At 41.8% G+C, this 13726-nt stretch overlaps 1 long non-coding RNA gene across 5 annotated transcripts in view; it reads left to right on the forward strand.

The window, feature by feature from the left end:
• LOC135557869 (uncharacterized) overlaps positions 1-13726 on the forward strand; it is a 16992-nt gene continuing 3266 nt past the window's right edge. The window contains exons 1-2 of one of the 5 annotated variants that reach the window (XR_010458269.1): positions 1-199; positions 3309-3474. This is a non-coding gene — a long non-coding RNA (uncharacterized LOC135557869). Of the gene's footprint in view, positions 200-3308; positions 3513-13726 lie in introns of all 5 variants that reach the window. The other 4 variants (XR_010458270.1, XR_010458272.1, XR_010458273.1 and 1 more) reach the window with 4 other exon arrangements.

Raw genomic sequence — 13726 nt, forward strand, 5'->3', positions numbered from 1 at the left:
ATCTCTCTGACAACTCCCCTACCCAGCATGGGGCGGGGTCACATGTACCGGATGTTGATACAGTCTGTGGAACAGCTGTGAAAGAACAACAAAGGTGACGCGACATCGGCAGGGTCGACGACAAAAACAAGGGGGAAATACAACGAAGCAGGTTTTAACATTCGTGTAGACACAGAACTCCGAAAATCACAGATTCACGGTGAGAAAAAGTTGGGTATGCGATGTGTCTTCGACATCAACATACATGATGGCTTTGTATTATAAGGTTATCTATCACACATTATATACACAATAGATTCATACCATGCGCTTGCACAGGAGTTGAACAGGCTTCCTGTTTAGATTAAGCCACTGCAGAGTCGGCGCGAGATATGACTCGGAAAAAGTACCACAGTCCAGAGGTGAGAAATGCGTTGTACTTCGAATTGTCCCATTATACCAACTGTTACACCAAGGACGGCTAGTTTTTAAATGACTGAAATACACTTTCTTTCGAAAATGTGGTGTGTTTCCTAGCTTATCTTAAACTATTTAGTGCAGTGACTGCAGAATTCATGGTCAGAGGTGGGGAGTAACTCGTTACAAGTAATGCATTACATGTATCAATATATCCCATTTAGCAGACGCTTTTGTCCAAAGCGACTTACAAGTCGGCTGGGGCCACTACTTTTACATATGGGTGGCCCCAGCGGGAATCGAACCCACGACGCTTGGCGTTGCAAGCGCCATGCTCTACCGACTGAGCCATGTACTTAGATACATTTGAGGTACTAGTAGTACTTTTCTTTTACTCATGTAATTTCTGAAGGAAGTAACTTAACTCGTTACATTTTACCAAATAATTTCAGTTCAATATATTTATATTATATCATTGTTGTCAGATGGAAATCACATTGAATGATGAGGTTCTTATTTTATTAATCGATACAATTGGTTCCCCTATGTGTCTGTATGAACATGTCACAACCCCTTGACCAATGAAATGTATTTAAAATAGAACGTCGTCTCAAGTCCGTTGGCGTCAAACCCCCTTCAATTACCGTCTGCCTTTCTAATATTATATATTTCTGGAGTAAAGTATTTATCGTATGTACTTTTGCTGTTGAAATTGGGTTTTGATGTGAGTGCAAATTAAATGGCTAGGAAGCTAACTAGCTAGTAAGCACATGTTATATAATGAAAAATCTCAGGAAGCTTTTTGTGCCATATTTGTTTATTTTATTTACAGCGTGTAGCGACAGAACCGAGGGGGGAAGAATGAAGTGGAAAGGAACGGTTCGGAAAATAATTACAATGGAGCGTAAATGAGTCTCTTTTTCCTAACGTAGTTCAGCCAAAACCACACCCATTATCCAATGAGAGCGTTCGACTACGTTCACATTGACTAGCTAGCGTTGTCTCACTCACAGGCGATCAGTGCAGTGGCGTTCCAATTTAAGGATGGAAAGTGTAATTTAACAATTAGCTGCCTATTATTATCATGTTTGGTAACGTTTGCCCATGTTTTTATATTCAGAGTTTCAATGAGTTGTAAAATGTCTCAACTCTGAATTCCCGCAATTGAAGGTCAGCTAAATTTACCTAGAATACTTCATCTTAAGGATCCGACTGAAATTTCGTGCTACGTGATATTCACTTCCGGACTTGGAGAGTGTGCGTCTTTCTTTTTCTCCAACACAGTTAAGCCAAAACCACGCCCCGTTATTCAGATGGAGCGCTCATAGCGTTGTAGATAGCCTAAGTCCGGAAGTGAATATCACGTTGTGTGAAATTTCAGCCCCTGATAATAACATTTGCCCTTGTATTTCAATATTTGAAAAATATAATAACATAATGTCCCTTAAACGCTCAAAGACAGATTCAGTGGCCGTAGCATAGTATTCGACTGAATGATTAGCTAATAAATATGACAAATTATGAATAATAAGCATAATTACACTTTCCATCCTTACCTTGGAAGACCACTGTCTCTGTTCCGATCGCCTGTGAGCGAGACAACGCTAGCTAGCCAATGGGAGCGTAGTAGAACAAAATATGAGTTAACTGTGGCAATTGATACTGTATTTTTTACCTTTATTGTGTATCTGCACGGTTTGATTATTTATTACTTACATGATTCTTACCTTGATGTTTAATTCCATGCTGAATTTATCTGATTTGCATACTAGTAACAGGATTGATAGTGAAATGTCAATATTGATTGTTGGTTGGCAGTTGAAACACTTACCTGATCCTTGTGGATATTTAATTCTTAATAAAAAAAATTCAACATCACAATTGGTTTCAATCTTTTTAGTACGCATTCACCATCACAAGTAATTGAAATTCTATTGTGAAATTAATTTTCATTAATGCTATTGAAATAGTGAAATTATTCCAATGTCTTAAGTACTGTTTTATGAAATTGAGCACATTGATAAAGTCAACTTTGAATAATTTAAACTGTACAGCCAACCTGTGCTGAGGACATCTGAAAGATGATGCTGTTAGGCTTAAATAATACATGCATGTCTATTCATTTTCAGTAAGTTATAAAAAAGAATGTTAGCTGTCACTCACAATTTACCATAGGATGTAAAACATGACCAAACTACATTTGTAACTAGTACATAATTCATTTTCTGACTGGATACCTTTTTACTCTTACTTGAGTAATTTCTAGTGATGTAAAGTACTTACATAGTACTTTAAAGTTTTTACTGGATTATTTATACTTCCCCAAAACGTCACTGCTCTGAAGGAGATCTGCATGGAGTAATGGGCCAAAATACCAGCAACAGTGTGTGAAAACCTTGTGAAGACTTATAGAAAACGTTTGACCTCTGTCATTGCCAACAAAGGGTATATAACAAAGTATTGAGAAACTTTTGTTATTGACCAAATACTTATTTTCCACCATAATTTGCAAATAAATTCATTAAAAATCCTACAATGTGATTTTCAGGATTTTTTTTTCTTCTCATTTTGTCTGTCATAGTTGAAGTGCACCTATGATGAAAATTACAGGCCTCTCTCATCTTTTTAAGTGGGAGAACTTGCACAATTGGTGGCTGACTAAATATTTTTTTGCCCCACTGTATATGTGTCTTTGTGAGTAATTGTCTTATGTGAACCAGGCCCGTAATCATTAGCCTAAACAGTTGCAAAACAAGTTTCTATTGGACAAATTCGGGTAGATCGCACCCTGTTTCATTTGCTTCCTATGAGCCATCCCCACCTCACTGCTCTCCTCAGCTGCTGTGTGTGAATGAGTGTCATACATGACTTTCCATTTTTTTTATATAGATTTTTTTTTTCCTTTCCTGAAGGTTGGTCACTGCTGACAACACCACTATGGGAAGGATCTTCCTGGACCACATCGGTGGAACATGCCTGTTCTCCTGCATCACTTGTGACACCATCCTGACCAACTGCTCAGAGCTCATCTCCACAAGCTTCACCGGCACAACAGGCCGAGCCTTCCACTTCACCATGGTGAGCCCGGTGATAGTCTACTACTCCTACTACAGTAGGTACGCTACATGACCAAATATATGTGGACACCTGCTCATCAAATATCTCATTCCAATATCATGGGCATTAATATGGAGATGGTCTGCCCCTTTGCTCTAATAACAGCCTCCACTCTTCTGGGAAGGCTTTCCACTAGATGTTGGAACATTGCTGCGGGGACTAGCTTCCATTCAGCCACAAGAACATTAGTGAGGTCAGGCACTGATGTTGGGCGATTAGGCCTAGCTCGCAGTCTGCATTCCCATTCATCCAAAAGGTGTAGTAAGATGGGGTTGAGGTCAGGGCTCTTGTGCAGCCCAGCCAAGTTCTTCCACACCGATCTTGACAAACCATTTCTGTATGGACCTCACTTTGTCCACGGGGCATTGTCATGCTGAAACAAAGGGCCTTACCCAAACTGTTGCTGCAAAGTTGGAAGCAAAGAATCTGCTACAATGTCATTGTATGCTGTAGCGTTAAGATTTCCCTTCACCAGAACTAAGGGTCCTAGTCCAAAGCATGAAAACCAGCCCCAGACCATTATTCCTCCTCCACCAAACTTTACAGTTGGCACTATGCATTGGGGCAGGTAGCATTCTCCTGGCATCCGCCAAACCCAGATTAGTCCGTTGGATTGCCAGATGGTGAAGTGTGATTCATCACTGCTCCAGAGTCCAATGGCGGTGAGCTTTACAACACTCCAGCCGATGCTTGACATTGTGCATGGTGATCTCAGGCTTGTGTGCGGCTGCTCGGCCATGGAAACCCATTTAAGGACACTCCCGACGAACAGTTCTTGTGCTAACATTGATACATTGCTTCCAGGGGTAGTTGGAACTCGGTAGTGAGTGTTGCAACCAAGCACAGACGATTTTTACGCTCTGCGCTTCAGCATTCGGCAGTCCCATTCTGTGAGCTTGTGGGGCCTAACACTTCGCAGCTAGGCCGTTGTTGCTCCTAGACGTTTCCACTTCACAATAACAGCACTTACAGTTGCCCGGTGCAGTAGCAAGGCAGAAATTTGACAACCTGACTTGTTGGAAAAGTGGCATCCGTTGATGGTGCCACGTTGAGTCACTGAGCTCTTCAGTAAGGCCATTCTACTGTCAATGTTTGTCTATGGAGATTGCATGGCTGTGTGCTCGATTTTATACACCTGTCAGCAACGGTGTGGCTGAATTAGCAGAATCCACTAATTTAAAGGGGTGTCCACATACAGTGCATTCGGAAAGTATTCAGACCCCTCCCTTTTTTCCACATTTTCTTACATTAGACTTATTCTAAAATGATTGAGGGGAAAAAAACAATCTACACACAATAACCCATAATGACAAAGCAAAAACTAACTTTTTGCTAAACTAGGAAAAATAAAAATATACCTTAAGTATTCAGACCCTTTGCTATGAGACTCGAAATTGAACTCAAGTGCGTCCTGTTTCTATTGATCATCCTTGAGATGTTTCTTCAACTTGGAGTCCACCTGTGGTAAATTCAATTGATTGGACATGATTTGGAAATGCACATGCCTGTCTATATAAGGTCCCAGAGTTGACAGTGCATGTCAGAGCAAAAACCAAGCCATGAGGTGGAAGGATTTGTCTGTAGAGCTCTGAGACACGTTTGTGTCGATGCACAGATTTTGGGAAGCGTGCCAAAAAATGTCTGCAGCATTGAAGATCCCCAAGAACACAGTGGCCTCGACCCTTTTAAATGTTTATAAGTTTGGAACCACCAAGACTATTCCTAAAGCTGGCTGCCCGGCCAAACTGAGCAATTGGGTGACAAGGGCCTTGGTTAGGGAGGTGACCAAGAACCCGATAGTCATTCTGACAGAGCTCCAGAATTGCTCTTTGGGAATGGGATAACCTTCCTGAAGGACAACCATCTCGGCAGCACTCCACCATTCAGGCCGTTATGGTAGAGTGGCCAGACGAAAGCCACTCCTCAGTAAAAGGCACATGACAGCCTCTTAGAGTTTACCAAAAGGCACCTAAAGGACAGACAAAGAGAAACAAGATTCTCTGGTCTGATGAAAACAAGAACCTGAATGCCAAGTGTCACGTCTGGAGGAAACCTGGTGCCATCACTATGGTAAAGCATGGTGGTGGCAGCATGCTGTAGGGATGTTTTTCAGCGACAGGGAGACTAGTCAGGTTTGAGGGAAATATGAACGGAGCAAAGTTCAGAGGTCCTTGACTAAAACCTGCTCCAGAGTGCCCCGGACCTCAGCATGGGGCGAAGGTTCACCTTCCAACAGGACAACGACACTATGCACACAGCCAAGACAACGCAGGAGTGGCTTCTGGACAAGTTTCAATGTCCTTGAGTGGCCCAGCCAGAGCCTGGACTTGAACCCGGTCTAACATTTCTGGAGTGACCTGAAAAAAGCTGTGCAGCAACACTCCCCATCCAATCTGACAGCGCTTGAGAGGATCTACAGAAAAGAATGGGAGAAACTCCCCAAATACAGGTGTACCAAGCTTATAGTTTCAAACCCAAGAAGACTCTAGGCTGTAATCGCTGCCAAAGGTGACTCAACAAAGTACTGAGTAAAGGTTTTGAATACTTAGGTAAATGTGATATTTCAGTTTATTATTTTTAATACATTAGCAAAAATACAAAAGTAACAGTTTTTGCTTTGTCATTATGGGGTTGTGTGTGTGTGTGTGTGTGTGTATTGATGAGGGGGGAAAAAGGTCAAGAGGGTTGAAAACTTTCTGAATGCAATGTACTTTTGTATGTTTTTTTATTTATTTTAAAATTTCAGTCATTTAGCAGAAATTCGTATCCAGAGCGACTTACAGTTCATCTTAAGATAGCTAGGTGGGACAACCACATGCCACAGTCATAGAAAGTAAGGAGGGGGGGTCACATGCAAGTGTTAAGTTGTTGTTATTATTATTATTTCTTCAGGGGGGGGGTCATGGTGAGTAGGAGGATTATTTAAGATATGGTTTGAAGAGGTTTCAGATGTTTTAGGAAGATGGGCAGGGACTCTGCTGTCCTAGCTTCAGGGGGAAGCTGGTTCCACTATTGGGTTGGCAAAACGGAGTGTTGGGGTGTAGGATCTGAGTATAGCCTGAAGGTAGGGAGGAGCAGATCCTGTCGCTGTTCCGTAGGTAAGCACTATGGTCTTGTAGTGGATGCGAGCTTTGACTGGAAGCCGGTGGAGTGTGTGATGGAGCGGGGTGACATGAGAGAACTTGGGAAGGTTGAAACCAGGTGGGCTGCAGCATTCTGGATAAGTTGCAGGGGTTTGATGGCACAAGCCAACCGCGAGTTGCAGTAGTCCAGGCGGGGGAGGACAAGCGCCTGATTTAGGACCTGCAACATTTCCTGTGAGGTAATCTACGGATGTTGTAGAGCATAAACCCGTAGGAGCGGGTCACTGCTTTGATGTTTGCAGAGAACGTCAGGGTTCAGGGTCACACCAAGGTTCTTTGCACTTTGGGAGGGCGACACTGGAGTTGTCAACCAGGATGGAGAGGTCATAGCAATGATAGTAGAGACCATGTGAGGATATGACGGAGCAGAGTGACTTGGTGTATTTAGAGGAGAGGGCCTAGAACCGAGCCCTGGGGGACACCAGTAGTGAGAGTACGTGGTGCAGACACAGATCCTCTCCATGTCAACTGGTAGGAGCGGCCTACTAGGTAGGATGCAATCCAAGAGTGTGCAGAGCCTGAGACGTCAGCCCTGAGAAGGTTTAGAGGAGGATCTGATGGTTCCAGGTGTTGAAGGCAGCAGATCGATCTAGGATGAGAACAGAGGAGGGAGAGTCAGGAGGGTGAACTTGGATCAGGTTGTCAGTCAACCTACCAGGGTAGTTACAAACAGCACAGGAAATAAATGATCAAACATGTTTTGATCACATTTTTACTAACGCTGCAGATATTTGCTTTAAAAGCAGAATCCAAATCCATAGGATGTAGTGATCACAATATAATATCCATATCTAGGAAAACCAAAGTTCCAAAGGCTGGGACAAATATAGTGAATAAGAGGTCACACAAGAAGTTTTGTAGTGATTCATATGTTGTTGATGTAAAGAATATTTGCTGGTCTGTGGTGTGTAATGAGGAGCAACCAGGTGCTGCACTTGACGCATTTATGAAACTATTTATTCCAGTTAGTAATAAGCACCCACCCATTTAGAAAATTACTGTATAAACTGTTAAATCCCCTTGGATTGATGAGGAATTGAAAAATTGTATGGTTGCGAGGGATGAGGCAAAAGGTCTGGCAGCCCAACTAACTGGCAAACGTACTGCAAATCATGTGAATAAACTAAATAAACTACACTATGAAACAAATTATGTAAAGAATGATAGTAAAAAAATAATTGCGGCACATACAAAGCCAACTCGGCGCCTTCATTTATTGGATCAGATGGCTCATTCATCACAAAGCCCACTGATATTGCAAACTAATTTAATTACTTTTTCATTGGCAAGATAAGCAAACTTAGGGATGACATGCCAGCAACAAACGCTGACACTACACATCCAAGTATATTGGACCAAATTATGAAAGACAATAACTGTACTTTTGAATTCCATAAAGTCAGTGTGGAAGAGGTGAAAAATTGCCTATCAACAATGACAAGCCACCAGGTTCTGACAATCTAGATGGAAAATGACTGAGGATAATAAGAGAAGATATTTCAACTCCTATTTGCCACATATTCAATTTAAGCCTACTAGAGAGTGTGTGTGCCCTCAGGCCTGGGGGGAAGTTAAAGTCATTCTGCTACCCAAGAATAGTAAAGCTGGCTCAAATAGCTGACCAATCAGCCTGTTACCAACCCTCAGTAAACTTCTGGATTTTTTTTGTTGTTGTTGACCAGATACAATGCTATTTTACAGTAAACAAATTGACAACTGAATTTCAGCATGCTTATAGGGAAGGACACAACAAGCATAGCACTTAAACAAATAACTGATGATTGGCTGATAAAATGATTGTGGGGGCTGTCTTGTTAGACTCCAGTGCAGCTTTTGACATTATGGATCATAGTCTGCTGCTGGTAAAATGTGTTATGGCTTTACACCCCCTTTACACAATCTCTATTGCACTCCACACTTATGTGAGAATGCTATTCATTGACTACAGCTCAGCGTTCAACACCATAGTACTCTAAAAGCTCATCACTAAGCTAAGGATCCTGGGACTAAACACCTTCCTTTGCAACTGGATCCTGGACTTCCTGACGGGCCGCCCCCAAGTGGTGAGGGTAGGTAGCAATACATCTGCCATGCTGATCCTCAACACTGAAGCTTCACAGGGGTGCATGCTCAGTCCCTTCCTGTACTCCCTGTTCACCCAAGACTGCATGGCCAGGCACGACTCCAACACCATCATTAAGTTTGCAGACGACACAACAGTGGTAGGCCTGATCAACGACGAGACAGCTTATAGGGAGGAGGTCATAGACCTGGCCGGCTGGTGCCAGAATAACAACCAATCCCTCAACGTAACCAAGACTAAGGAGATAATTGTGAACTACAGGAAAAGGAGGACCGAGCACTCCCCCATTCTCATCGACGGGTAGTGGAGCAGGTTGAGAGCTTCAAGTTCCTTGGTGTCCAAATCAACAACAAACTAGAACGGTCCAAACACACCAAGACAGTCGTGAAGAGGGCACGACAAAGCCTATTCCCCCTCAGGAAACTAAAAAGATTTGGCATGGGTCCTGAGATCCTCAAAAGGTTCTACAACTGCAACATTGAGAGCATCCTGACTGGTTGCATCCAGATCGAGGGAGATTTATCAGTGGTCTTGTATGTCTTCCATTTCCTAATAATTGCTCCCACAGTTGATTTCTTCAAACCAAGCTGCTTGCCTATTGCAGATTCAGTCTTCCCAGCCTGGTGCAGGTCTACAATTTTGTTTCTGGTGTCCTTTGACAGCTCTTTGGTCTTGGCCATAGTGGAGTTTGGAGTGTAACTGTTTGAGGTTGTGGACAGGTGTCTTTTATACTGATAACAAGTTCAAACAGGTGCCATTAATACAGGTCATGAGTGGAGGACAGAGGAGCCTCTTAAAGAAGAAGTTACAGGTCTGTGAGAGCCAGAAATCTTGCTTGTTCGTAGGTGACCAAATACTTATTTTCCACTATAATTTGCAAATAAATTCATTAAAAATCCTACAATGTGATTTTCTGCATTTCTTTTTCTCATTTTGTCTGTCATGGTTGAAGTGTACCTATGATGAACATTACAGGCCTCTCATCTTTTTAAGTGGGAGAACTTGCACAATTGGTGGCTGACAATACTTTTTTGCCCCACTGTGTGTGGTAGTGGTGGAGTAGGGGCCTGAGGATACACATTGTGTTGTGAAATCGGTGAATGTATTGTAATGTTTTAAAATTGAATAAACTGCCCTAATTTTGCTGGACACCAGAAAGAGTATGGGGATCCATAATAAATATAACTAGGCTGAGTGAATGAGTAGGGGATGTTGTCAACCTTTTTTTCAAAGAGGTTGACAAAGTGTTCCACAGAGAGGGAGGAGGGGTAGAGGCTTAAGGAGGAAGAAGGTGGAAAAGAGATTAGTGTTAGGGGCAGAAGCTTGAAATTTAGAGTGGTAGAGAATGGCAATAATAGCAGACACAGGAAGAGAGGAGGGAGTGAAAGGATGATAGGTCCTCTGGAAATGTAGTTTTCCTTAATTTTCTCTTAGCTGCCCGCAGCCCTGTTCTGTAAGCTTGCAATGTGCAGGTTGTAGTCCGTGTCCTGACAATTACTCCATGTTCTTAAAGGAAACACACAAGACCATGTTATAATTTTTCTGGCCTTGTCCCATCACTGTATGTGCTACAGCACATAGACGATTCTGTGCTTCCAACTTTGTGGCAACATTTTGGGGAAAGCCCTTTCCTGTTTCAGTGTAACGGATGTGAAACGGCTAGCTTAGTTAGCGGTGCGCACTAAATAGCATTTCAATCGGTGACGTCACTTGCTCTGAGACCTTGAAGTAGTAGTTCCCCTTGTCAGTTGTTGATGTGTGCAGAGGGTCCCTGGTTCGCGCCCGGGTATGGGCGAGGGGACGGTTTAAAGTTATACTGTTACATCAGCATGACAATGCCCTGTGCACAAAGTGAGGTCTGTACATAAATAGTTTTTTGAGATTGGTGTGGAAGAATTTGACAGGCCTGCGCAGAGCCCTGATCTCAATCCCATCGAACGCCTTTGGGATGAATCAGAATGCCGACTGCAAGCCAGGCCTAATCGCCCAACATCAGTGCCCGACCTCACTAATTCTTGTGGCTGAAGTCCCAGCAGCAATGTCCCAACATCTAGTGGAAAGCCTTCCCAGAAGAGTGGAGGCTGTTGCAGCGGCAAAGGGGGATCAACTTCATATTACAGATTTTCCCAATTGTTTACTCACTAAAACTGGCCCTTGAGGCACAATGACCCAAACCTGTAACTCATTTAGCAGAACCATACACCAAATCGGCAATACTACTGGCACACGTTTTGCTTTACACTCAGATTGCAATTCTATAACAAACATTTGGCAAAACACAACACACAATTCTCTACCTTTGGGACAACCTGTGTGCAAATGACAAGCAATACTGTTCAACAAGTTAAGCTCAATTACAAATTGATCACTTTCACATGTGCAAACACTAATTGCGTAAATGTAAACTTTGCAATCAGACCTTTGGTATGAAAGGCCACAGGTGAGTACTCCTGTGTTTTGGAGAACAATGAAAGCAAACGTGGAGTGAGACGAAGAACAAGGAGAGTGATCTATCTCTGATGAAATTTTGGAAACTGTGATAGACCGTGTGGTCAACCATGTCTTTGGCTATGCTGGATTAAGTGATATGACATGCTATTCTATAAAATAATTTATCCGTAATTAATATTACCTGATTGAGCTAATCATGTAAATGTAATTAACTAGAGTCGGCACCACAAAATAATATTTATAGAGCTGTTATCTTCCGAATAAACTCTTAAAGACCAAGTAATATTTTACATCAATAGCAGTCAATATTAATTGTCATCTTAATTCAGTCTCATCTGAAAGTTGTAAATTCTTGATTATCTGCACGAACCCTGGCTAACAAGTTGAATCAGCAATAAAAAAATGGGTTTAATTATTTATTTACTAAATACCTAACTAATCACACAGAATTACACATACACATAATTAAATCATATTCAAACATTTAAATTTAACAACAATTCCACATGAATCCGATAACTCTGTGTAGACATTCCACTGTAGAGCTTGTCAGTTTATCATTGATGAGAATGTCTCAGATGACAATTCAATGTTCAATTGGTCGGATTACCAGAATATAGTTCATTCCCCCCCACCTTCTTATGTTCCCAGAATCTCTATGTTAACCAAAGGGTTTGTAAATGTAACATCAGTAGGGTAGAGAGAGGAGAAGGAGGTATTTATGACTGTCATAAACCTACCCCCAGGCCAACGTCATGACAATGGTTTGACCTTGAGAGAGGCAGAGAGTGCTGCCCAATCTGAGCCGCTTCACTGTAGCATCCATCATCTGGACGTTCCAAAATGAGAATAGGCACAGTTAAAGTCGGAAGTTTACATACACCTTAACCAAATACATTTAAACTCAGTTTTTCACAATTTCTGTCATATAATCCCAGTAAAATTTCCCTGTTTAGGTCAGTTAGGATCACCACTTTATTTAAATTGTTTAACTTGGGTCAAATGTTTTGGTAGCCTTCCACAAGCTTCCCACAAGTCGGGTGAATTTTGACCCATTCCTCCTGACAGAGCTTTGTAGGAGTCAGTTTTGTAGGCCTCCTTGCTCTCACACACTTTTTCAGTTCTGCCCACACATTTTCTATGGTATTGAGGTCAGGGCTTTCTGATGGCCACTCCAATAACTGACTTTGTTGTCTTTAAGCCATTTTGCCACAACTTTGGAAGTATGCTTGGGGTCATTGTCCATTTGGAACCAAGCTTTTACTTCCTGACTGATGTCTTGAGACGATGCTTCAATATTTCCATAGTTTTCCACCCTCATGATGCCATCTATTTTGTGAAGTGCACCAGTCCCTCCTGCAGCAAAGCACCCCCACAACCTGGGGGTGCAGCAAAGCATCCCCTTTTTTCCTCCAAACATAAATATGGTCATTATGCCCTAACAGTTTTATTTTTGTTGCATTAGACCAGAGGACATTTCTCCAAAAAGTACACTCTTTGTCCCCATGTGCAGTTTCAAACCGTAGTCTGGCTTTTTTTAATGGCGGTTTTGGAACAGTGGCTTCTTCCTTGCTGAGCGGCCTTTCAGGTTATGTTGACATAGGGCTCATTTTACTGTGGATATAGATAAGTTTTTACCTGTTTCCTCCAGCATCTTCACGAGGTCCTTTGCTGTTGTTCTGGGATTTGATTTGCACTTTTTGCACCAAAATATGTTTTTCTAGGAGACAGAACGCGTCTCCTTCGTGAGCGGTATGACAGCTGCATGGTCCCATGTTTTTTATACTTGCGTACTATTGTTTGTACAGATGAACGTGGTACCTTCAGGTGTTTGGAAATGGCTCCCAAGGATGAACCAGACTTTGTGGAGGTCTACAATTTTTTTCTGAGGTCTTGGCTGATTTCTTTTAATTTTCCCATGATGTCAAGCAAAGAGGCACTGAGTTTGAAGGTAGGCGTTGAAATATATCCACAGGTATTGACTCAATGTCAATTAGCCTATCACAAACTTCTAAAGCCATGACACCAGTTTGTGCCTTTTAAACAGCTTGAAAAATTCCAGTCAATTTAGTGTAAGTAAACTTCTGACCCACTGGAATCGTGATACAGTGAATAAGTGAAATAATCTGTAAAAAAGTTGGGAAAATTATGAAAATTACTTGTCATGCACAAAGTAGATGTCCTAAACGACTTGCCAAAACTATAGTTCGTTAACAAGAAATGTGTGGAGTCGTTGAACAACGATTCCAACATAAGTGTATGTAAACGTTCGACTTCAACTGTATGTACTGCAGACATTGGACCTCTACTACTTTTACAGTAGTACAACAAAGCACAGTAAAGACATTAGATTCTAATACATACTTCAAGGGCAAACAAATGTTTAATGTATTACTGTATGTATGAAATTCGGAGCTATACTACTTTAACATGTTAATCTTGTATACTGTTACTGTAATGTATGCTATTTTTTGGTTTTGGAGAACTGAAAGACAACCACATATTTAAAAATGAATAGGATGCTGCCATTGTTCAA

Source organism: Oncorhynchus masou, chromosome 16 (assembly GCF_036934945.1).
Source record: "Oncorhynchus masou masou isolate Uvic2021 chromosome 16, UVic_Omas_1.1, whole genome shotgun sequence".
Lineage (NCBI taxonomy): Eukaryota > Metazoa > Chordata > Actinopteri > Salmoniformes > Salmonidae > Oncorhynchus > Oncorhynchus masou.